Source organism: Mauremys reevesii, linkage group 1 (genome assembly GCF_016161935.1).
Source record: "Mauremys reevesii isolate NIE-2019 linkage group 1, ASM1616193v1, whole genome shotgun sequence".
NCBI classification, from domain to species: Eukaryota; Metazoa; Chordata; order Testudines; family Geoemydidae; genus Mauremys; species Mauremys reevesii.
Window position 1 is genome coordinate 218,901,045 of NC_052623.1, and position 26,526 is coordinate 218,927,570.

The window sequence follows — 26,526 nt, forward strand, 5'->3', positions numbered from 1 at the left end:
GTGGGGCCATGCGGGTGCCCCTAGCGGTGCCACTGATCTGGAGATATATATTGTCATCAAATTTGAAATAGTTGTGTGTGAGGATAAAGGCACAGAGCTCAGCAACCAGTTGTGCTGTGGCATCATCAGGGATACTGTTCCTGACAGCTTGTATTCCATCAGTGTTTGGGATGTTTGTGTAGAGAGCCTCTACATCCTTGGTGGCTAGGATGGTGTTTTCTGGAAGGTCACCAATGCATTGTAGTTTTCTCAGGAAATCAGTGGTGTCACGTAGATAGCTGGGAGTGCTGGTGGCATAGGGTCTGAGTAGAGAGTCCACATATCCAGACAGTCCTTCAGTGAGAGTTCCAATGCCCGAGATGATGGGGCGTCCAGGATTTCCGGGTTTGTGGATCTTGGGTAGTAGATAGAATAACCCTGGTCGGGGCTCTAAGGGTATGTTGATATGATCTGGTGTTAGTGTAGGGAGTGTCCTGAGTAGATGGTGCAGTTTCTTAGTGTATTCCTCAGTGGGATCTGAGGGAAGTGGCCTGTAGAATTTGGTATTGGAGAGTTGTCTGGCGGCCTCCTTTTGGTAGTCAGACCTGTTCATGATGACAACAGCACCTCCTTTATCAGCCTCTTTGTTTATAATGTCAGGATGGTTTCTGAGGCTGTGGATGGCATTGCGTTCTGCGCGACTTAGGTCGTTCAGAACGGTTCATTCACCTGCACGTCCACCAATGTAATATACGCCATCATATGCCAGCAATGCCCCTCTGCTATGTACATCGGCCAAACTGGACAGTCTCTAAGGAAAAGGATAAATGGACACAAATCAGATATTAGGAATGGCAATATACAAAAACCTGTAGGAGAACACTTCAACCTCCCTGGCCACACAATAGCAGATCTTAAGGTGGCCATCCTGCAGCAAAAAAACTTCAGGACCAGACTTCAGAGATAAACTGCTGAGCTTCAGTTCATCTGCAAATTTGACACCATCAGCTCAGGATTAAACAAAGACTGTGATTAAACCTGACCTGGATGCACAAAGCAGCTGGCGTTGCTGCTCGCTCCTCCACTGGAGTGCTGCTCCTCCGGCCCACGCAGTCCTGGGGGGCTGGGAGAGGGGAGCAAGGAGCGACATCAGCAGGCTGCATAAGGGGAGGGCAGGAGAGCAGCAGCTCCTGATGCCTCAGCACAGCCCACGTGGGGAAGTGACCTGGATGCAGGGAGCCCTGGTGTGTGTTGGGAGGACTGTGTGTGTGTGTGTGTGTTGTGGGGGGGAGGATATGAAGGAGTGTGTGTGTTGGTGGGAGGATGTGAAGGACTGTGTGTGTGTGCCTGAGTGAGTGAGTGCACTGTCTCTTTAAGAAAGCTCTCAGGGTCAGGAGCCTGAACTAGGCTTGTTCAGACACAAGCAGCTGCCAGCAGCTCCGGCCCCAGAGAGGCAGCAGCACACGGAGATCTTAAGGTGGCCATCCTGCAGCAAAAAAACTTCAGGACCAGACTTCAGAGAGAAACTGCTGAGCTTCAGTTCATCTGCAAATTTGACACCATCAGCTCAGGATTAAACAAAGACTGTGACTGGCTTGCCAACTACAAAACCAGTTTCTCCTCCCTTGGTTTTCACTCCTCAACTGCTAGAACAGGGCCTCATCCTCCCTGATTGAACTAACCTTGTTATCTCTAGCTTGCTTCTTGCTTGCATATATATACCTGCCCCTGGAAATTTCCACTACTTGCATCCGAAGAACTGGGTATTCACCCACGAAAGCTCATGCTCTAAAATGTCTGTTAGTCTATAAGGTGCCACAGGATTTTTTGCTGCTTTTACTAATCTATTAGAGTTCTTTGAAGGGGCCAACAAACATGTGGACCGGTGGATCCAGTGGACATACTGTACTTAGATTTCCAGAAAGCCTTTGACAAGGTCCCTCACCAAAGGCTCTTACATAAATTAAGCTGTCATGGGATAAAAGGGAAGGTCCTTTCATCAGGGCCGCCCAGAGGGCGGGGCAAAGGGGGCAATTTGCCCCGGGCCCCGGGCTCCGCAGGGGCCCCCAAGCAGGGCCGGCTCCAGACCCCAGCGCGCCAAGCGCATGCGTGGGGCAGCATTTTGCCAGCAGGGCAGCAGGCGGCTCCGGCGGACCTTCCGCAGTCATGCCTGCGGGAGGTTCACCGGAGCCGCGGGACCAGTGGACCTCCCGCAGGCATGACTGCGGAGGGTGTGCCAGAGCAGCGGGACCAGCGCACTCTCCGCAGGCACGTCTGCAAGAGGTCCCCCAGAGCCGCGGGACCGGTGACCGGCAGCACGCTCCCTGCGGCGTGCTGCCCTGCTTGGGGCGGCGGAATTGCTAGAGCCGCCCCTGCCCCCAAGAGAACAGCTGAGGATCCCGCCTCCGCCCCTCTCCTGGAGCCTTAGCACATCAAGCGGTATGTCTCCGGCGGGGCCCCTGAGCCCCGCCCTGCTCAGAGCCGCGTGGTGAGGGGGCGGGGCTGCGAGCTCCAGGCAGAGCTCAGCTCCCTCCGCTCGGCGTGAGCTCACAGCCCTGTCCCTCACCATGCGGCTCTGAGCGGGGCGGAGCTCAGGCCCGGCCAGAGACACGCTGCAGCTGTTCAGCGAGGTGCTGAGGCTCCGGGTGAGGAGGGAGCCGGGAGTAAGAGGCTGGGGCCGGGGGGGTTGGCTAAGGGGCAGGGCGTCCTTGGGACAGTCAGGACACAGGGAGGGGCAGACAGGGAGCAGGGGTGGGGTCCCAGGGTAGTGGTTGGGGGGTGGGGTCTCTGGGGGACGGTGAGGGGACAAGGAGCAGGATGGGTCAGGGATTCTGAGAGGGGCAGTTGGGGGCAGGAAGTCTGTGGGGGTCGGATAGGGGGCAGGGCCAGGCTGTTTGGGAGGCACAGCCTTCCCTACCCTGAAGCTCATTCAGCAGTTTGAGGCTTGCAGAAGAGCCAAGCTGTTAGCTTTTCCACTAGGGCTCCCATCCCTTTCACTTCTCAAATGCCAAGTTATAGTCTATATGTAATTTCAGTGCCATAGGGAGATTCATGTCAGGGGAGGGTAGCTTCATTTAAAATTAGCCACTAGGGGGAAGGATCACATGAGAAGAGCAATATCCTTCCCAAACCTACCAAGGGAGACTCCCCCTCCCCTGCATTCCCTGAGGCTTCAGAGGGGTTAATTCAGTGGTTCTCAAACTTTTGTCCTGGTGACCCTTTCACATAGTAAACCTCTGATGCGACCCCCCCTTTATAAATTGAAAACACTTTTTTATATATTTAACACTATTATAAATGCTGGAGGCAAAGCGGGGGTTGAGGTGGAGGCTGACAGCTCACAAACCCCAGTAATAACCTCGTGACCCCCTGAGGGGTCCTGACCTCCAGTTTGAGAACCCCTGGGTTAATTTAATTTTAGCACCCTGTGTCCATTCACATGCATGTGCTATTTTGAGCATTTCAGTTTTGACAACATAGGCTCATCCCAGATTCTGGAACAAGCTCAAATGCTCAGTTTGTGGAGTATGTACATAAGCTATAGTAAAGAAAAACCCACAGTAACCGTCTCCAGTTTGTGAGGGACCACATGGAGCCAGTCTCTAGGAAACAGATAAATGCATGGAGATTAAGTCCATTAATGGCTATTAGCCAGGATGGGTAAGGAATGGTGTCCCTAGCCTCTGTTTCTCAGAGAGTCGAGATGGATGGCAGGAGCGAGATCACTTGATCATTACCTGATAGGTTCACTCCCTCTGGGGCACTTGGCATTGGCAATTGTCAGTAGACAGGATACAGGGCAGGATGGCCTTGGTTTGACCCAGTATGGCTGTTCTTATGTTCTAACCTAAATGAACCCAAAGTTATGGAGACAGATATGAGTCAAGGAAGCCAGCAGAGTATCAGAAACCTGGAAAAATCTCTGCCTGGATGGGCTCAGGTGTTCGGTTACAAGCTGAGGTGGTTCAAAAGTTTTGGATTTTTTTTTAAACAGAATTTTTTTATTGTTTCTTTAAACAATCAAATACAGCAAGCAGCAAATATTTGGCCACACACTTCTGAAACCTCAAACCATATTCAGGTTTTGGCAGACTAATTTCAGCTTTTCAATTAAAAAAACCACAACAAATTTTGAAGGAAAGCAGACATTGTCCGTGATTTTTTTCTGCTTTTTAAAAAGCCCTAGTTTTCGATCCAGAAAAAGTTTTGATGGAAAATATTTGTCTAACCCTTTTAATGAGCTTTATGCCTTTTAGCAGTAGCTGATGCTGAGAACCAGTGAAACCTTGTAAAGAAGTTTTCTCAAAACTGGGTTTGTGCCGAAATGCGGAAGGTTTATTTTTCCCGGGGGCGCCTGTGGAGGGGAGCAAGTGGGGCAATTTGCCATGGGCCCCACAAGGGCCCCCAGGAGAATATAGTATTGCAATTTTTTTATAGACGGGGCCCCCAAAATTTCTTTGCCCCAGCCCCCCTGAATTCTCTAGACGGCCCTGCCTTTCATGGACAGAGAACTGGTTAAAAGACAGGGAACAAAGGGTAGGAATTAATGGTAAATTCTCAGAATGGAGAGGGGTAACTAGTGGTGTTCCCCAAGGGTCAGTCCTAGGACCAATCCTATTCAAATTTATTCATAAATGATCTGGAGAAAGGGGTAAACAGTGAGGTGGCAAAGTTTGCAGATGATACTAAACTGCTCAAGATAGTTAAGACCAAAGCAGATTGTGAAGAACTTCAAAAAGATCTCACAAAACTAAGTGATTGGGCAAAAAAAGGGCAAATGAAATTTAATGTGGATAAATGTAAAGTAATGCACATTGGAAAAAATAACCCTAACTATACATACAATATGATGGGGGCTAATTTAGCTACAACGAGTCAGGAAAAGATCTTGGAGTCATCGTGGATAGTTCTCTGAAAATGTCCATGCAGTGTGCAGAGGCGGTCAAAAAAGCAAACAGGACGTTAGGAATCATTAAAAAGAGGATAGAGAATAAGACTGAGCATGTATTATTGCCCTTATATAAATCCATGGTACGCCCACATCTCGAATACTGTGTACAGATGTGGTCTCCTCACCTCAAAAAAGATATTCCAGCACTAGAATAGGTTCAGAAAAGGGCAACTAAAATGATTAGGGGTTTGGAGAGGGTCCCATAGGAGGAAAGATTAAAGAGGCTAGGACTCTACAGCTTGGAAAAGAGGAGACTAAGGGGGGATATGATAGAGGTATATAAAATCATGAGTGATGTTGAGAAAGTGGATAAGGAAAAGTTATTTATTTATTCCCATAATACAAGAACTAGGGGTCACCAAATGAAATTAATAGGCAGCAGGTTTAAAACAAATAAAAGGAAGTTCTTCTTCACGCAGCACACAGTCAACTTGTGGAACTCCTTACCTGAGGAGGTTGTGAAGGCTAAGACTATAACAGTGTTTAAAAGGGAAATGGATAAATTCATGGTGGTTAAGTCCATAAATGGCTATTAGCCAGGATGGGTAAGAATGGTGTCCCTAGCCTCTGTTCATCAGAGGATGGAGATGGATGGCAGGAGAGAGATCACTTGATCCCTCTGGGGCACCTGGCATTGGCTACTGTCGGTAGACAGATACTGGGCTAGATGGACCTTTGGTCTGACTCAGTACGGCCGTTCTTATGTTCTTATGGGTGCAGGAGGATGCAAGTGTTAGAGGCAAAGGGGGCATAGTGCAGGGGTTAGCGGTTCAGGAAGGTGCAGGTGTTGAGGTGTGAGGGGGCAGAGGTTGGTGTGAAAGGGGTATGCACCATGCAGGGGCCAGGGTGCAGGAGGAGGTGCAGGGGGTATGAGTGAAGGGGGCACAGTGCAGGGATTGGGAGCTCAGGAGGGGGGAGGTGTTGAGGTGCAGGGGTTGGGGTGAAGGGGGTATGCACCATGCAGGGGTTCAGGGTGCAGGAGGGAGGTGCAGGGGGTACGAGTGAAGAGGGCACAGTGCAAGGATTGGGGCACAGGAGGAGGCAGGTGTTGGGAAGGGCAGAAGAGGAGGGGCAGGAGGGAGCAGAAGTTAGGAGTGAAGGGTTGCAGGAGGGGGAGCAGGTATTTGGAGCGAATGAGGCACAGTGCAGGGGCTGGGGGGAAGGGAGGGTGAGGAGCGTGGGGAGCCCATTGGGGACAGAGGGAATGGGGGGAGGTGCCATGCCCAAGGTGGCATTTTCCCAAGGCCAGCCCTGCCCACATCCCATCCAAACACTCAGTAGGGAGGGAGCTCCTACCAAAGTGTCAGTCAAAATCTGTAGGAAGCCAGGAGTGAGATCTGCTGGGAACTATCCTGAGCTCACAAAGTCTTTGTGGGAAATCCCAGGTGGTTCTCTCAGGCGCTTGCAGTTTCTAGGTTGATTTGATGTTTCCTCACCTGTGTAGGAACATCTCAGGATCTCACTTTCCTCTGAACCAGGGAGATCCAGGACCCACAGCTCTTCCCCTCCTTCCAGCTGGGAGATCACAGAGGGTTTGGAAACTAGAAACCCTGCTCAAGGGAAAGAAAACAAGGGAGCTCAGGGGAATTCATAGGTCATAAAATAAAACATTCTATTAGTTTAAACCCAGTCCATTTAAAACCAATAAAATTGCAGGGTGCAGAACACTCTGTTTATGAAGGATTTAACTATCCCCATCTTTGCTGGGAACACACATAGCCAGACACTCATTATCAAAGAGGCTCCTAAAACACAGAGAATGCAACTGAATGTCCCAGAAAGTGAAGACTCCAGACAGAGGGCAAGTCTCCCTGGCACTGCTTCTTGCTGACAGAGAGGTCCAGAGACAATGAAAGTCCTGGGGCAGCTGGGAACAGTAAGCATGGGCTGGTGGGATTCAGTGCAATAAGGAACAGGAAGGGCAGGGGTATCACTGAAGGCAGTGGCAGATTAACAAATTTGCCGCCTCTAGGCCCTCAAAAAATTACAACACCCCCTGCCCCCAAGCTCACCTCTGCTCCCCCATGGCAAGCCTGGGAAGGAGGGGGGAAAAAGGGGAGTTGTGGCACGCTCGGAGGATGGCGGAGGTGGAGTGGAGGTGAGCTGGGGTGAGGAGTAGTTCCCGCCCCCCCCGGGTTACTCCCCGCACCTGCAGCTCACCTCTGCTCTGCCTCCTCCGAGCGCACCGCTACTCGCTTCTCCCTTCCTCCCAGCGCTTTCGCACGGCAAACCTGGGAGGGAGGTGGAAGGAGGGAAGTGCGGTGTGCCTGGGAGAGGAGGCAGGCTGAGGATTTGGGGAAGGGGAGGAGTTGGGGAGGGGGCGTGAGCAAATTTGCCGCCCCTGCAAATTTGTTGGCCTAGGCGATAATACGCCGCTGACTGAATGCAGGATCCCAGCAGCATTAGATGTCAGGAAAGCACATCCTGCGGCATTCGGGAATCTAGGGAGTCAGGTGTAAAGGGAGGGAGTATAAAAAACACTGTGTGTGGAGAAAGCTGGCAAATTAGATGGTGTAGTTCAGGAGCCACAGACTAATTCTTCTGCCAAAGGAGAATGTGAAGAATAAGAATCAGGCCGTGTGACTTCAAGGGGGACAAATTCAAAGATCCAAAGAACATGCAGGGAAGAGACGGCAGCTCTTGGAGGTGGGGATGGAAAAGGAAGAGTGTCCATGGTTCATGGAGCCAATTAGTTCATTTTATCATTCACTGATCATAGTTATGGTCATCCCGTATGTTATTTCAAATGTAATCAATGTGTATTAAATACATTTAAGTTGTAGGTATAGATAGAAGTAAGACAGGTGGAGCCCTGCATGGATACAAAATTTATATCCACATCCAAGCTGCGATCTGCAAAAATGGTCCATGGATATCTGCAGATTTGCAGGGCTCTAGGTACAAAATTTATACCCGCAGCTGATCCGCAAACATGATCCACATTCTCCACCGGAGATGTGATCAAAGCGAAGGGCTAAGGCAATGAATCATAAAATCTTCAAATATAAGGCTGGAAGGGACCTCAAGAGGTCATCTACTCCATTCCCATAGCCGTGCGGCAGGATCAGTATAAATATGCCAGAAGTTTGTCTGACCTGTTCTTAAAACCCTCCCGGGACAAGGATTCCACAACCTCTCTTTGTAATCCATTCCAGCACTTCCCTATCCTTATCGCTGGAAAGTTTTTTGTATTACTCACCCTCAACCTCCCTTGCAGCAGATGAAGCCAATTACTTCTCCTACCTTCAGTGAACGTGACGAACAATTAATCACCATCCTCTTATAACAACCCTTGACATATCTGAAGACTGTTCTCAGGTCCCCCCTCACTCTTTTCTCAAAACTAAACATGCCCAGTTCTTTCAACCTTCCCTCCTAGGTCATGTTCGGGGACCAGGAGGTAGCTTTTTCCTTCCGAATGGAGATGTGCAAGGTGAGGTCAGAGAAAAGGATGTTGGCGTAACTGAGACAGGAGAGGATGACAAGAGCTCTAGCTGCACGGATGGATAGGAAAGGCCAGATGTTAGGGAAGTTACGCAAAAAGAAAATGCAAGGTGTAGGCACAGCCTGGATAGGAGGCCCCAGAGGGAGCTCCGTGACAAAGGTATTGCCCGGTTATGGGCCTGAGTGACAGGCAGGACAATGGTGCTGTCTGCGGTGGTAGAAAAAGAAGGTGGGGGAAGGTTTGGGGGAAATATTAAGAGCTTTGCTTCAGCTGTTGATCTTTAGCTGATGGCTGGATATCAGCGAAGAGATGAAAGAGAGGCTGAGATTTCAGTTGGGATAGAAGGAGACAGGTAAGGAGCAGAGAGGTAGAACTGTGAGTTAGGAGCACAGAGATGATAGTTGAATGTGTGTGTGCAGATGAGATTACCCAGAAATAAGGTGCAGAGGAAGAAAAGAAGGGGACCAAGGACAGAGTCCCGTGGAACCCAAACAGAAGGCTGGAATGGGGGTGAGCCGGATCATTATAAGGACACTCTAGTGCAGCGACTGGAGAAGGAGGAGAATGTGACTCATCATGGACCTCTTGATGCCACCTGGCAGAGGGCACAGGGTGCCTAATGTTTTACTGGGATCCCACAGACCAGGTACACACGTATTAGTTCACCTAAAGGTGGCAAGTCAGGTGTCTGTCTAGGAACTAGTTAGGTAGGTCTTAGGTGGCTCTTAAAAGCTTTGCCAGTCCAGCTCTGTTGTTTAAGGCTGTGAAAAAGCGCACACACACATGCGCACACACGCACACCATCCAACATAGCTCTGCTGGCAAAAGCTCAATTACAGACACAGCTATAGTGGCAAAAACGTCCATTTTGTAAAACAGGAAACTAAATGCTCATAAGCTACATTAATGCAGAGTTACGGTTGTCCAGTACTGTCTCCTCCTTGCACCGTATAGATCAGGGGCGGGCAAACTTTTTGGCCTGAGGGCCACATCGGGTTTTGGAAATTGTATGGAGGGCCGGTTAGGGGAGGCTGTGCCTCCCCAAACAGCCAGCCATGGCGTGGCCCGGCCCCTGACCCCTGCTTCTTGCCCCCTGACAGACTCCCCAGGACTCCTGCCCCGTCCAACCTCCCCTGTTTCCTGATGGCCCCCCATGACCCCTGCCCCATGCACACACACCCCTGTCCCCTGAACGCCCCTGGAACACCCACTCCTGACTGCCCCCCACCACCGCATCCAACCCTTCCTTTCATTCCTGAATGCCCACCCTTGGGACCCCATCCAACCACCCCTTCTCCTTGACCGGTCCCAGAACCCCTGCCCCTGACTGCCCCCCACTGACTCATCCAACCCCCTCCTCCTTCTTGACTGCCCTCCAGGACCCCTGCCCCATCCAACCACCCCTCCTTCCTGACTGCCCCCGGGACCCCTGCACAATTTAAGAACATAAGAACATAAGAAAGGCCTTACTGGGTCAGACCAAAGGTCCATCTAGCCCAGTATCTGTCTACCGACAGTGGCCAATGCCAGGTGCCCCTGAGGGAGTGAACCTATCAGGCAATGATCAAGTGATCTCTCTCCTGCCATCCATCTCCATCCTCTGACGAACAGAGGCTAGGGACACCATTCTTACCCATCCTGGCTAATAGCCATTTATGGACTTAGCCACCATGAATGTATCCAGTCCCCTTTTAAACATTGTTATAGTCCTAGCCTTCACAACCTCCTCAGGTAAGGAGTTCCACAAGTTGACTGTGCGCTGCGTGAAGAAGAACTTCCTTTTATTTGTTTTAAACCTGCTGCCTATTAATTTCATTTGGTGACCCCTAGTTCTTGTATTATGGGAATAAGTAAATAACTTTTCTTTATCCACTTTCTCAACATCACTCATGATTTTATATACCTCTATCATGTCCCCCCTTAGTCTTCTCTTTTCCAAACTGAAGAGTCCTAGCCTCTTTAATCTTTCCTCATATGGGACCCTCTCTAAACCCCTAATCATTTTAGTTGCTCTTTTCTGAACCTTTTCTAGTGCTAGAATATCTTTTTTGAGGTGAGGAGACCACATCTGTACACAGTATTCGAGATGTGGGCGTACCATGGATTTACATAAGGGCAATAATATATTCTCAGTCTTATTCTCTATCCCCTTTTTAATGATTCCTAACATCCTGTTTGCTTTTTTGACCGCCTCTGCACACTGCGTGGACATCTTTAGAGAACTATCCACCATAACTCCAAGATCTTTTTCCTGACTCGTTGTAGCTAAATTAGCCCCCATCATGTTGTATGTATAGTTGGGGTTATTTTTTCCAATGTGCATTACTTTACATTTATCCACATTAAATTTCATTTGCCATTTTGTTGCCCAATCACTTAGTTTTGTGAGATCTTTTTGAAGTTCTTCACAATCTGCTTTGGTCTTAACTATCTTGAGTAGTTTAGTGTCATCTGCAAACTTTGCCACCTCACTGTTTACCCCTTTCTCCAGATCATTTATGAATAAATTGAATAGGATTGGTCCCAGGACTGACCCTTGGGAACACCACTAGTTACCCCTCTCCATTCTGAGAATTTACCATTAATTCCTACCCTTTGTTCCCTGTCCTTTAACCAGTTCTCAATCCATGAAAGGACCTTTCCTTTTATCCCATGACAGCTTAATTTACGTAAGAGCCTTTGGTGAGGGACTGTAACAGGGTCGGTACTCACCCCTGCCGCGCCTCCTGCTGGTCGGTCCCGGAATGTCCCTCGGTCCGGCCCTGGAGCGCCCCCGGCAGGCTGGTGACCCGCCTGTTCTCTGGCCCCGGCGTCCCTCCCTGGACCCGGTGCCCGCTATCTAGAATTGGGTCTCCCCCTCCCAGGGGAACCCCACGCTACTATCCCCGCCTTGCCTCAGTAGTGGCTACTGACAGTCATGGTCTAGCCCCACACCCTGGGGCAGACTGCAGTATCAGCCCACTCATCACAGGCAATAGGGGTTTGGGCCTGCTGCTTCGTCCTACCCCTGGGCTGCCCTCTGCAACCCCCAATACCTATGGCCCACTGCTAGGCCGCAGCCTGGGGCTTTCCTGGCTAGAGCTTCCCTAGCTCCTCAGCCTGTCCCCCAGCCCTGCTTCCCTCAGGTATCTGGCCTCAGTCTCTAAGCAGCCAGGCCCATCTCTCTCTGATGCAGAGAGAGACTCTGTCTGGGCTCTGGCTTCCCTGCCTCTTATAAGCCCTGTTCCTCAGTTTGGGGCGTGGCCCCCAGCTGCAGCCACTTTCCCCATCAGTGCAGCCTCCAGCCACAGCTCTCAAGCCCTGCCAGGCTGCTTTCTAACCCCTCAGAGCCGGAGCAGGGTCCCCCTGCTACACACCCTCCCCCTCAAGAACCGCTCCACCGGGGGAGGCAGGGTGCTCTACCGGCCCAGGCTTCTCCTTAGCTGGACCCGCAGGGAGTCTCTTTCTCTCCGCAGGCCCTCTATTTCTCGGAGAAGCCTGTCCACTTCCCTCAGGTTCTGGGTCCTCACCGTAGACCTCCCCGGTCCCCTGTGGGTTTCCCCGCGCGTTTGGGTCCCCATGTCGGCCCTCCCGGCCGTCGTCTGGGTCCCCCACTCACGGCGAGGCTTTACCGGCCCGTCCCCCCTTTTCCCCAGGGGCCCTTGCCCCTTGATAGGGGACGGAGTATGGGAGAGGAAGCATGCTCGCTGCCTCACCCCTGCCTCAGCCCCTGTGTTGTGGGCTTTGGCCCGGGCTTTGGGAGCCTTATGAGGGCACAGTCTCTTTATGTGTCCCTGCTCCCCACACGCCCAACAAGTTCGGAGGCCCCCTGTTAACTTCACAGGGGGCACTCGAGTCTGGTAGGGACACTCCCTTTTCAAGTGTCCCCGTCGCCCACAGGCGAAACAGTCTTTAGGCCCTGGCACTGGCCTCCAGCCCAAGGTGCCTGGCCCCTGTTGAGGTCCATGTGCCCTGGGCCGTTCCGTCCCCCTTTTGGGCGCAGCCAGCCCCTGAGTGCCCGGTCCCGGACTCGGGGCCTGGGCGGCTGGTCCTATAGGGGCCTCAGCCTCCAGAAAGTCCTCCATAAGACTAACGGCCCTTTTCAGTGTCTTTGGGCGGTGCCGCAATACCCACGCCCTCCCAGGAGTCGGGAGGATGTGGACGAACTGTTCGAGGACTAGCTGGTCGATGATGTCCGCCGAGGTTCTATGTTCGGGCTGTAGCCATCGGCCCGCGGTATCCCTCAACTCCTGGGCCACCGCCCGGGGCCGGGCGCCCGGAGGATAAACCTTGCCCCGAAAGCGTCGCCGAAAGGCCTCTGGGGTGACCTCGCAGCGATCGAAGATGGCGGCCTTCACCCGAGCGTAAACCCGGGCCTCCTCGTCGGGGAGGTCCCGGTAGGCCCTCTGAGCAGGCCCTGCCAAATAGGGGGCAAGGATGGTTGCCCACTGGTCCGGTGCCCACCCGGCTACCGCCGCCACCCGTTCAAAGGTCACCAGGTACGCCTCCGGGTCATCGTCGGGCCCCATCTTGGCCAGGCGTACTGGTGGCGCAGGGGGGGTAGGAAAACCGGTTCCCCCCATTGAAGCGTCCCCGGGGCTCGGCCACAGGGCGGCCAGCTGTCGGAAGCATTCCGCCTGTTGGTCCTGGTACTGGGCCTCCACGGTCTGCAGCCACTGCTGCTGGAGGGCCCCCAGCTGCTCTATGAGCCGCTCCTGCTGCTGCCGCTGGCTCTCGGCCAGGAGTTTAATAAGAGTCTCTGTCTCCATTTTTTTTTCCCCAAGGCCGTCGTCCTCTGGGCGACTGTCCCACAGTTCTTGCCCAGGCCCTTTGTATCAGGGGCGGTTCGAACGGTCCCTGGTCAGGTGCCACTGTAACAGGGTCGGTACTCACCCCTGCCGCGCCTCCTGCTGGTCGGTCCCGGAATGTCCCTCGGTCCGGCCCTGGAGCGCCCCCGGCAGGCTGGTGACCCGCCTGTTCTCTGGCCCCGGCGTCCCTCCCTGGACCCGGTGCCCGCTATCTAGAATTGGGTCTCCCCCTCCCAGGGGAACCCCACGCTACTATCCCCGCCTTGCCTCAGTAGTGGCTACTGACAGTCATGGTCTAGCCCCACACCCTGGGGCAGACTGCAGTATCAGCCCACTCATCACAGGCAATAGGGGTTTGGGCCTGCTGTTTCGTCCTACCCCTGGGCTGCCCTCTGCAACCCCCAATACCTATGGCCCACTGCTAGGCCGCAGCCTGGGGCTTTCCTGGCTAGAGCTTCCCTAGCTCCTCAGCCTGTCCCCCAGCCCTGCTTCCCTCAGGTATCTGGCCTCAGTCTCTAAGCAGCCAGGCCCATCTCTCTCTGATGCAGAGAGAGACTCTGTCTGGGCTCTGGCTTCCCTGCCTCTTATAAGCCCTGTTCCTCAGTTTGGGGCGTGGCCCCCAGCTGCAGCCACTTTCCCCATCAGTGCAGCCTCCAGCCACAGCTCTCAAGCCCTGCCAGGCTGCTTTCTAACCCCTCAGAGCCGGAGCAGGGTCCCCCTGCTACAGGGACCTTGTCAAAGGCTTTCTGGAAATCTAAGTACACTATGTCCACCGGATCCCCCTTGTCCACATGTTTGTTGACTCCTTCAAAGAACTCTAATAGATTAGTAAGACACGATTTCCCTTTACAGAAACCATGTTGACTATTGCTCAAGAGTTTATGTTTTTCTATGTGTCTGACAATTTTATTCTTTACTATTGTTTCAACTAATTTGCCCGGTACCGACGTTAGACTTACCGGTCTGTAATTGCCGGGATCACCCCTAGAGCCCTTTTTAAATATTGGCGTTACATTAGCTAACTTCCAGTCATTGGGTACCGAAGCCGATTTAAAGGACAGGTTACAAACCTTAGTTAATAGTTCCGCAACTTCACATTTGAGTTCTTTCAGAACTCTTGGGTGAATGCCATCTGGTCCCGGTGACTTGTTAATGTTGAGTTTATCAATTAATTCCAAAACCTCCTCTAGTGATACTTCAATCTGTGACAGTTCCTCAGATTTGTCACCTACAAAAGCCAGCTCAGGTTTGGGAATCTCCCTAACATCCTCAGCCGTGAAGACTGAAGCAAAGAATCCATTTAGTTTCTCCGCAATGACTTTATCATCTTTAAGCGCTCCTTTTGTATTTTCATCGTCAAGGGGCCCCACTGGTTGTTTAGCAGGCTTCCTGCTTCTGATGTACTTAAAAAACATTTTGTTATTACCTTTGGAGTTTTTGGCTAGCCGTTCTTCAAACTCCTCTTTGGCTTTTCTTATTACACTCTTGCACTTAAGTTGGCAGTATTTGTGCTCCTTTCCATTTGCCTCACTAGGATTTGACTTCCACTTTTTAAAGGAAGTCTTTTTATCTCTCACTGCTTCTTTTACATGGTTGTTAAGCCACGGTGGCTCTTTTTTAGTTCTTTTACTGTTTTTCTTAATTTGGGGTATACATTGAAGTTGGGCCTCTATTATGGTGTCTTTAAAAAGGGCCCACGCAACTTGCAGGGATTTCACTTTAGTCACTGTACCTTGTAACTTTTGTCTAACTAACCCCCTCATTTTTATATAGTTCCCCCTTTTGAAATTAAAGGCCACAGTGTTGGGCAGTTGAGATGTTCTTCCCACCACAGGGATGTTGAATGCTATTGTATTATGGTCACTATTTCCAAGCGGTCCTGCTATAGTTACCTCTTGGACCAGCTCCTGCGCTCCACTCAGGATTAAATCTAGAGTCGCCTCTCCCCTTGTGGGTTCCCGTACCAGCTGCTCCATGAAGCAGTCATGTAAAGTATCGAGAAATTTTATCTCTGCATTTCGTCCTGAAGTGAAATGTTCCCAGTCAATATGGGGATAATTGAAATCCCCCACTATTATTGGGTTCTTAATTTTGATAGCCTCTCTAATTTCCCTTAGCATTTCATCATCACTATTACTGTCCTGGTCAGGTGGTCGATAATAGATCCCTACTGTTATATTTTTACTAGAGCATGAAATTTCTATCCATAGAGACTCTATGGAACCTGTGGATTTGCTTAAGATTTTTACTTCATTTGAATCTACACTTTCTTTAACATATAGTGCCACTCCTCCCCCTGCACGGCCTGTCCTATCCTTCCGATATATTTTGTACCCCGGAATGATGGTGTCCCATTGATTGCTCTCAGTCCACCAGGTTTCTGTGATGCCTATTATATCTATATCCTCCTTTATCACAAGGCACTCTAGTTCACCCATCTTATTATTTAGACTTCTGGCATTTGTGTACAAGCACTTTAAAAACTTGTCCCTGTTTTTTAGCCTGCCTTTTTCTGATGTGCCAGATTCTTTTTTATGTGACTGTTTATCATCTGATCCGGCCCTTACATTATACTTCTCATTTCTCTGATCCTGACTATCTCCTGGAGATTCTCTATCATCAGACTCTCCCCTAAGGCCTTATCTACACTACAAGACTATTTCGAATCTACTTAAGTCGAATTTGTGGATTCGACCTTATGAAGTCGAATTTGTGTATCCACACTAAATACACTAATTCGAACTTCTGAGTCCACATTAACGGGGCCGGCGTCGACTTTTGAAGCGGTGCACTGTGGGAAGCTATCCCACAGTTCCCGCAGTCCCCGCTGCCCATTGGAATGCTGGGTAGAGCTCGCAATGCCTGCTGGGGGAAAAAATGTGTCGAGGGCGGTTTTGGGATACTGTCGTCATTGAACCGTCAATCACGCCCTCCCTCCCTGAAAGCGCCGGCGGGAAATCTGATCGCGTCCTTCTCTGGTCGGTTACAGCGCGGACGCCACAGCACTGCGAGCATGGAGCCCGCTGCGATCATCGCTGCACTTATGGCCGTTGTCAACTCCCCACACCTTATCGTCCACCTCTTCCACAGTCAGATGCTGAGAAATCGGGCGAGGAGGCTCCGGCAGCATGGTGAGGAGAGTGGCGCAGACCTCTCAGAAAGCAGGGTACGCCGCGCCGTGGAGATCATGGTGGCAATGGGTCAAGTTCATGATGTGGAACGGCAATTCTGGGCCCGGGAAACAAGCACGGACTGGTGGTACCGCATAGTGCTGCAGGTCTGGGATGAAACAGAGTGGCTGCATAACTTCAGGATGCGTAAGGGCACTTTCCTTGAACTGTGTGACTTGCTGTCCCCTGCCCTGAAGCGCCAGGACACACGGATGCGAGCAGCCCTGAGTGTGCAGAAGCGAGTGGCCATAGCCCTCTGGAAACTTGCCACGCCAGACAGCTACCGGTCAGTAGCGAACCACTTTGGCGTGGGCAAATCTACCGTGGGGGTTGCTGTGATTCAAGTAGCCCACGCAATCGTTGAGCAACTGCTCTCAAAGGTAGTGACTCTCGGAAACGTCCAGGTCGTCATAGATGGCTTCGCCGCGATGGGATTCCCAAACTGCGGTGGGGCTATAGATGGGACTCACATCCCTATCCTGGCACCAGCCCACCAGGCCAGCGAGTACATTAACCGAAAGGGCTACTTTTCAATGGTGCTGCAAGCACTGGTGGACCATAGGGGACGTTTTACCAACATCTTTGTCGGGTGGGCAGGCAAGGTTCATGACGCGCGTGTGTTCAGGAACTCTGGTCTCTTCAAACGCCTCCAGGCAGGTACTTTCTTCCCGGACCACAAAATAACGGTTGGGGATGTGCAGATGCCTACAGTGATCCTCGGGGACCCGGCCTACCCGCTAATGCCCTGGCTCATGAAGCCCTATACAGGCGCCTTGGACAGTGAGAAGGAACTCTTCAACTACCGGCTGAGCAAGTGCAGAATGGTCGTGGAGTGTGCTTTCGGACGTCTCAAGGGGAGATGGCGGAGCTTACTCACTCGCTCGGACATCAGCGAAAAGAATATCCCCGTAGTTATTGCTGCTTGCTGTGTGCTCCACAATCTGTGTGAGAGCAAGGGCGAGACCTTTTTGGCCGGATGGGAGGTTGAGGCAAATCGCCTGGCTGCTGTTTACGATCAGCCAGACACCCGTGCCGAGAGAATATCCCAGCGGGAAGCGCTGTGCATCCGGGAGGCTTTGAAAGCTAGTTTCCTCGCAGAGCAGGGTAACCTGTGACTGTCCACTTGATTTTAAGAGAGCCTGATCATGGGCCTGTGTCTGTATGTGTCAAGTTAGATCTGAGCTCACAAACCCGGTTCTCCAAGTTTCCCCCACTTCCAAAGCACGTTTTAAAACTAATGACATGTAACAGTAGTTAATAATAAATCTTTCGTTGACTTTGCATTTCTGTTCCTGGGTTGAAACTGTGCTGGGTTCGGTGTGCACTGATGTACAGACCGCTTGTCCAATACAGGACGGACAGCCTCCTGCTCCTACATAGGTCTGTGGGGTGGGGGACGGTTTACAGTGATTGTGCATATAGGGGTGGGTTTGCAGGAATGGGTGGGTTTGCAGGAAGGGGCGAGGGGTGCCGTCTTTGGATAGGGGTTTGCATGATGGCTGTGGGCTGTGGGTTTGGGCGTTGGAAGGGGTGAGGGGTGTGGGGGACGGGTGAGTATCTGTCCCTGGATGAGGGCTCTTTTTGGGGCTCAGGGCAGTGGAGAGCCTCGTGGCTACGGTCGAAGTGCATGGTAAGGGAAGCCTGCCTTTACATTCGGGGATGGCAGGCGCCAGGACCCTGGACAAGCATACACATCAACGAATGACCCGGGGCAGCATACACCACACAGACTGACCCTTGTGCCTAGTTACTGCAGTCTGTGTGTGCCCTGCAGTTGACCCTGCCCCCAAGTCTGTACCCTGGTAATGTGGGCTATGCACTGCAATTAAAAATCCCCCCCCCCTACACACAAAGTCTTCTGACACGAGAAACGTGACGGAAACAGAGAGTAACAGCAAACCGCTTTTAATAATGTTATACACAGTGGGGGGTTGAAACTTGGATTTGGGACTGGGTGATCCTGTAAGGGAAGAACTTCTACAAATTTAGAGCGCGAGAGGTGTCTTGTACATTAGCGCTCTGCTGCGGTGCAGTGACAGTTCTCACGGCCCCTACCGCCCCTCCTTCTTGTAACTTTGGGTGAGGGGGGGACAGGACTTCTTGGCGTTGGAGGGCGGTTGCAGATGCAGTGCAGGGGGGCTCTCTCCTCCTGCCTGCGGTCCTGCAGAACATCTACAAGGCGCCGGAGCGTGTCCGTTTGCTCCCTCATTAGACCAAGCAGCGTTTGAGTCGCCTGCTGGTCTTCCTGCCGCCACCTATCCTCCCGTTCGATGTGTGTGCGATGCTGCTGACACAGGGTCTCCCTCCACTGTCTCTGCTCTGCCACCTCGGCTGTGGAGCAGGCCATCAGTTCCGCGAACATGTCGTCCCTAGTCTTTTTCTTTCGCCGCCTAATGTTAGCCAGCCTCTGCGAGGTGGATGACGGGGCAGTCCGGGAAAGAGCCAAAGCTGTGTGATGGGAAAAAGTAAGTGATTTCCTTGAACAGATACATGTTTGCGAACAGTGAACACAGTCTAGTCAGTTTCTGTGAACAAGACCATACAGGGCACCTAGTCTCACGAGATCTCAGGCCAAGTTCGAGATTTCGGAATACGCTTTCAGTGGTTGCGGTCTTGCACAGGAGAGACGCCAAGCGGGGAGGGACAGCTGAATCCGTCTAGCAGCCAGTCCTGGTAAGCCTTACAGTAGAGTCTGCTTAACAGTTAATGGATAGCTGTGCCCTCCCGCTAAAGGCAATCTGGAAAGCATAAAGTCTGAGCCTTTTCCAGCCCCTCCCGGCAGTGCACGGGAAAGATCACTGTATGCTTTTCCTCTGTGGCCTCCAACACGTGGCTGTTAAGCGAGGGTCATTCTTATGCAAAGTAAAAGTCTACCATTCACAATAGTAACAGTACACTAATTGCCCTAATTAGATGCAGCACTTCCAGAACGACATTACCCTGAGGCGTGTCACTCGGAGTCAGAGAGAGCGGATGCTAAGGGAAGCCCTGCACAGACCAGGACCATATGCAGCAATGCTGGTGGAGGCGATGGTTCCTATGTACATTAGGATGTCCTGGCGCGGAAGAGTGTGCTTCCACGGAGCACCCAATAAGGCACCTCTCCCCAGGAACCTCCTGCGGAGGCTTTTCGAGCTGCTCTCTGAGAGCTTTTTTGAACTGTCCCAAGAGGATTATTGCTCTATTCCTATATGTGTGGACCTACTTTTTGTATAGTTTGAGATTTAAAATTTTTTATATAGTATTTCTATTTTTTATATACCTGTTTTTTAAAAAATAAATGTTTCCATGTTTATAGCACTTACCGCCTGATCCTTCCCCTGATTCTGAGTCCGGGTTAACGGGCGGGGACGGTTGGTAGGGGATCTCTGTGAGGGTGATGAAGAGATCCTGGCTGTCAGGGAAAGCGGGAGTGGGTTGGCTGTCGCCTGCGCCGTCCTCCAAAGACCATTCCTCATCTTCCCCATCGGCGAACATCGAGGAGGAACTGTCCCGGTACACTATTCCGTCCTCGGAGTCCACCGTCACTGGTGGGGCAGTGGTGGCAGACCCACCTAGAATGGCATGCAGTGCCTCGTAGAAGCGGCATGTCTGGGGCTTGGCTCCGGAGCGTCCGTTTGCCGCTCTGACTTTTTGATACCCTTGTCTTAGGTCCTTGACTTTCACGCGGCACTGCATCGCATCCCGGCTGTATCCTTTGTCTTTCATGGCTTTCGAGACCTTCTCGAAGGTCTTTGCATTCCGCTTGCTGGAGCGCAGCTCTGAGAGCACAGACTCCTCGCCCCACACAGCGATCAGATCCATGACTTCCCGGTCTGTCCATGCGGGGGACCTCTTTCTATTCTGGGATTGCCCGGACTCCTCTGCTGGAGAGCTCTGCATCGTTGCAGGTGCTGCGGAGCTCGCCCCGATGTCCAACCAGGACGTCAGATTCAAAGTGCCCAGACAGGAAAATGAATTCAAATTTTCCCGGGTCATTTCCTGTGTGGCTGGCCAGAGAATCCAAGCTCGGACTGCTGTCCAGAGCGTCAACAGAGTGGTGCAGTGTGGGATAGCTCCCGGAGCTACTAAGTTCAATTAGCATCCACACCAAGCCTAATTCGAGCTAGCCATGTCGAATTTAGCGTTACTCCACCTGTCGGGGTGGAGTACCAAATTCGAACTAAAGAGCCCTCTAGTTCGAATTAAATGGCTTCCTGGTGTGGACGGTTGAGCGGTTAGTTCGAATTAACGCTGCTAAATTCGAATTAAAGTCCTAGTGTAGACCAGGCCTAAGAGAAGTCTGTGTCCGATCCACACGCTCCTCTGCAGCAGTCGGCTTTCCCCCATCTCCTAGTTTAAAAACTGCTCTACAACCTTTTTAATGTTTAGTGCCAGCAGTCTGGTTCCACTTTGGTTTAGGTGGAGCCCATCTCTCCTGTATAGGCCCCTCCCATCCCAGAAGTTTCCCCAGTTCCTAATGAACGTGAACCCCTCCTCTCTACACCATCGTCTCATCCACGCATTGAGACTCTGAAGCTCTGCCTGCCTACCTGGCCCTGCGCGTGGAACTGGGAGCATTTCTGAAAATGCCACCATAGAGGTCCTGGATTTCAGTCTCTTCCCTAGCAGCCTAAATTTTGCTTCAAGGACATCTCTCCTACCCTTCCCTATGTCATTGGTACCTACATGTACCACGACCACCGGCTCCTCCCCAGCACTACACATAAGGCTATCTAGATGCCTCGAGAGATCTGCAACCTTCGCACCAGGCAGGCAAGTCACCATACGGTTCTCCCGGTCATCACAGACCCAGCTATCTACATTTCTAATAATCGAATCTCCCATTACTAACACCTGCCTTTTCCTAGAAACTGGAGTTCCCTTCCCCGGAGAGGCAACCTCAGTGCGAGAGGCAACCCCAGCACCATCTGGAAGGAGGGTCCCAACTACGGGAAGGTTTCCCTCTGCTCCCATCGACTGCTCTACTTCCCTGGGCCCTTCTTCCTCCTCAACAGCACAGGAGCTGTCTAAGCGGAGGTGGGACAATTCTACAGTGTCCCGGAAAGCCTCATCAACATACCTCTCTGCCTCTCTCAGCTCTTCCAGTTCCGCCACCCTGGCCTCCAAAGCCAGGTCTCTGAGGGCCAGGAGCTCCTTGCACCGACTGCACACATACGCCACCCGCCCACAGGGCAGGTAATCATACATGTGACAGTCAGTGCAATAAACTGGATAGCCCCCACTCTGCTGCTGGGCTTCTGCCTGCATTGTCTCCTAGTTAGTGAAAGGGTGGTTTACGGAAAGTAGTTTTGGACTGTGGTTCGGTTTATAGATTTTAATGGGGGGGGCCCACAGGGACGGGCTTAGGGCTGGCGAGGGGCTCCCACTCCCTTCCCACTCCCCTTCTAAACTCCCTTGCGAAACTCCCTGTTAGCAGCCCCTGTTCACAAAGCTCCCTGGTCGCTTGTGTGCGGCTTTATAAAGCCCTGGCCTGAGTGAATGCCCCACCCACTTTCAATCCCCCATTCCCTGCCCTCTGACTTCCCTGACCCCTATCCACACCCCCACCCCCTGACCACCACCCTGAAATCCCCTGCCCTCTATCCAACCCACCCTGCCCCCTGCTCCCTTACCGTGCTGCCTGGAGCACCGGTGGCTGGTGGCACGGCTGTGGCTGGAGCCAGCCGCGCCACCGCGCCACCGAGAGCACCGAGTCAGGCCCCAGCTCTGCAGCTGCACTGTCCGGCCATCCAGAGCATTGTGCCACTGGTGCAGCGTGTTGAGGCTGCGGGGCAGGGGGAACAGCGGAGACGGGTCGGGGGCTAGCCTCCCAGGCCAGGAGCTCAGGGGCCGGGCAGGAGGGTCCCACGGGCTGGATGTGGCCCATGGGCCGTAGTTTGCCCACCTCCGGTATAGATGGTGACTAAATTTAAACCTCTGCAAACCAGGAAATGAGAAGTTAATGTAAATGCCACCCCTCCAATGCAACCTTAACTTTGCCCCCAACCCTTAACCCTGCAGCTGGCAAGAACCACTGAGGATGGCTCTGTGTGGGCCGTGCAAAGGTTAACAAACTGCCACAGGAACTCAGGTATTCAGCTCAATGCAGCAGTAACGGGATGAAATTCTATGGTCTGTGGTATAAAGGACGTCAGAGTACATGACCTAATAGTCACATCTGGCCTTCAAGGCTATGAACCTATAATCAATATGAGGAAAGACTAAGACAACGTGCCATTGTCTGTGTTGTGTTCACAGATGGGAACCCCAGCATCTATCCGCATGCCCTCCAGCTGTGTGCAGTGGGTCAGCTGTAGCTGTAACTGGCTGATGGAGGGATTGGTTGAAGCAGCTGGGCAGAGCTCTGCCTGTGCTACGCAGAGAGGTGCATGTGAAACTTGGGGGGCCAATTCTGCCTCATTTCTGTGCTGAGTGTTGCAGGCTTTGTCAGCAAAGGTGCCCACGGGTGTGTTCTTGTCATGAGGGTTGTCAGCACCCTGGTGACGTATGTTTGAGTGATCTGTGAGGCTTAGTGAGGGGTAAGTGAAGGCAGTGACTCAAAAGAAAACCTCAGGTTGAGGGCAAAGGGGTGGTAACACTGTGCAAGTCTCAGATGGTCTGTGTGCAGGAGGTTCAGTACTGGAGAGCAGGCCAGGGGGAGGAAGCTTCTCTTTGCTATGATGGAGATGAACCTGAATATTATCTTAGCAAGAAGAAGTTGTGAGACTTTCTGCTGTACTGCTCTGTTCCCAGAGCGCTCTGTAACAGGGGAGGGGAGAGGGCTAGTACATGTGTCACTGACATGTTGGGGTGATGCTGAAACAGGGCAGAGCAGAGGTGGCATTGTGGGGCTGGCGTGAACCTTAACTCTTCATTTCCCCTTCCAAGAACCGAGGGGACAGGAATCCTTACCCAGCGAGGTCACAGTCTCATAGTTCGCCTGCATGACATCCCTGTAAAGGACTCGCAGAGAGGAGTCCAGCAGAGCCCCCTCTTCCCTGGTGAAATACACAGCCACCTCCTCGAAGGTCATCGGCCCCTGGAAGAGCAGGATTCCAACACTCAGGACCTGCTGCCCCACTCACAACCCCACTATTCATGGGGGAAAGGAGCCAGTCAAATAGAAGCTCTGAGAGAGAGACAGTCAGCAGAGTCCTATCTCCACACCGCTGAAAGCAGCCAGGCGACATCTGGGTGAGGGGACAGAGTGAGAGTCCTTTGTCTCTGCCAGCAGATCCATCACATACCTACTAGTCAGAGGCTGAAACAGCCCCATGGTAGGAATCCCAACACCTTCCCCACTGCCAGCAGCTGGATGTGAGGGGCTGGGACATCTTCCCTACACCTCCCTGGTGGGTGGCCACTTTCCATGTCACACCAGCCTCTGGCTAGCAGGCTGAGGGTTCAGCATTGGAAGTCTGGTCAGTTTTCCCAGCCCTGCCCAGGGGGTTACTTTGTCTGTTTCCTGTTTCACAAATTAGGGAATTTTCTCCCCCAAGACCCAAGCGTTTGTTCTGAGGATCTAGGCCCACGTTAAACAAGTCCCAGCAGGTTTGTCACACTCTGTCCCCCTCCGTTTCCTCAGCCAGGGTATTCCCTGCCCCCTCCAGACCTAACTCCCCAGAAGTTGCCACCTCTTCAGTATTTACAGCCCCTCCCCCTCCAGCAGGAACCCACCAGCAACCCCGCAATAACCCCTACCTGAGCTGGCTCCACTACAGCCAGAGAAGCCACCCCCGGCTGGGCGCGGAGGGGTTAATACCGGGCTCCCACCCCGCACAGACCCCGCTGGGGAAGCAGCAGCTGCTCAGCTCCCGATGGAGGCAGCAGCGTCTGGTCTCTCAGGAGCTGCCCGAGGGCTGACGCTCCTGGTTCTCCCGGCTCCTTCCTCCCGGCACCCCCCAGCTGTTCCAGCCCCTTCCTGTGCCCTGCAACATGCCCCCTCCCTGCTGGGCTGCAGCGCTAGGCGAGGCTGGCTGCAGCGGCTGGGACAGCCGGGGGCTCCTTAGTCTGATGGTTCAGCAGCACCAGCCCCTGCTTTTCTCCTGGGGAGACCCAGCCCCTCTCCTGCCCCCCTCCGGCTGAGGCGGGTCCCCGCTTCCCTGCGAGTCCCAACCCCCCTGCGAGGGGCCCGGGGGCAGGGTGTGACGACACATTGCGCAACCCTCCCGTTTTGCAACTAGTTGCAGTTTCTGCCAGGCAACGTGACCATCTGGGCTCCTGCTCAGGACTTGCTGCCGCCTGGTCCATGGGGTTGCGAATCAGGAGGGACAGGGTTTGTGCTTGAGTCGAAAACACTCACATTCTGCTTCCTCCTGGCTAATGTGCCAAATTGACCTATTGCAGGAGTCTGGGGGGTTCTGCATTTTAATTTAATTTTAAATGAAGCTTCTTAAGCATTTTAAAAACCTTATTTACATTATATACAACAATAGTTTAGTTATATGTTATAGCCATAAAAAGAGACCTTCTAAAATATTAAAATGTATTACTGGCATGCGAAACCTTAAATCAGAGAGACTAAATGAAGACTCGGCACAGCTCTTCTGAAAGGTTGCCGAACCCTGATCTTTTGGATGATTGAGGCGCGTGCTTTCCCTTGTTTGTGTGTGAATATGTGAAAAGGGAGGTGAGGTTTGGGGGTATGGAGAACGCCCATGATGAGACCACTTTCTTCTTTTAAATTTACTTTTATAATTTGCATTATATATATGGACACAAATACAGAGAATAATTTTTTCAAGTAAAAAACATGTTTTATTAGAATCTGATTATACATAAAACTATATTTCTTTGGGTTGCATTATGTTTTGAACAAGAGGCATTTAAACTGTGGGTTTTTTTATTGTTTTTGGGGGGGGGTAATGAAGTGAACTATGCACATTTCTTGCAGTTGTACTCTTTCTTCTCATCTGTCAGGTTTTCTTGTTTGGTTCCTTCTGTAATGCAGGGTATATGTGCCCACCTCTTGCAAGAATCACACTGGACCTTTGATAAGTAACAATTAAGAAATGAAATCACAGAAGTTATAATGTTACACATACTTTGCATTCACTCATGCTATTCTTTACACATGGGAGCGTTACCTAATATATGACTATCAGCATGAAGAAAATGATTACAGTTGTGGAATTTTTACAGGAATCATGATACTTAGCCAGTTTATGGCATATATTTCTCATTCAAACCTATGTTTCTTACCATCGTGCAATCCTCAATTTCTTTTTCACAGTTGATAAAGTTGCAGTATATGCAGTAGTCCTCCACACTTTCTTAAAAATAAATATAGCGTTATGAAATGATGAATATGGTATGACCGACACTGAAAATGCAAATCTTGATTTATTAATTGTCAATATTTTAATCCAGTCAATGGTTTGAACCTTTTTTTTCTTTTTTTGGAATCATATTTTCTCAAATTTTTACTTTACTGCACCTGTATCTAAAAATGCAAATTTCATTCAACTGGTCGATCAATAGCAATCATTCACCCCATTCAAAATTTTGTGTACTTAAAGATATTATTGATTCATAGTCACCATTAGAGAACCAAACCTGTGAGATATCCCACTTTAGGGGTATTAAGATAACTGTCTACTATGTGACAAAGTTCCACTCTTCATGTTATCTTCACATGTGCCTAATGAGTCCACAGTACATGGAAGAAAGTAATTACCTGACTCCTTCATTAGAAGAATTGCTATATATGTCTTCTAAACGCAGTATTAGCTTTTTGTGTTGTTTCTACCGCACTGATGTCTTTGTGCTGCAAATACGTTTCTGCAAACTAACACAGATATTTAGAATACACATTATAATTACCAGAGGTGAAAGTGGGCTGGTCCAGTGTACCGGGTAAGAACTGGCCACTGGTTCCGGCCCGTACATGGCTGACATTACACTTCCGCTGTGGCAGTGCTTTATGCTTTAATGGTGCTGCCCCCTTTATCCCATCGCCCCCGCATCAGCGGCCCAGCCATAGGGTCCAGCAATGCTGTTGAATGCTCCTGGCAGGGCTGCCTACAGTGGGGGAGCGAAAGGAGCTCTGGGTTACAGTGATTTACAAGCACCTGGTGCTCCTGGCTACTGCAGCAGCAGCTGTCAGGAAGGGCTGGCTGGTAGAATCTGGTCCCCCCAGCACTGCACCTTCCACTGGAGACCCCATCCCTTCTTGGGGCCAGAAGCGCACCCCGTACACCCTGGCAAGGACAC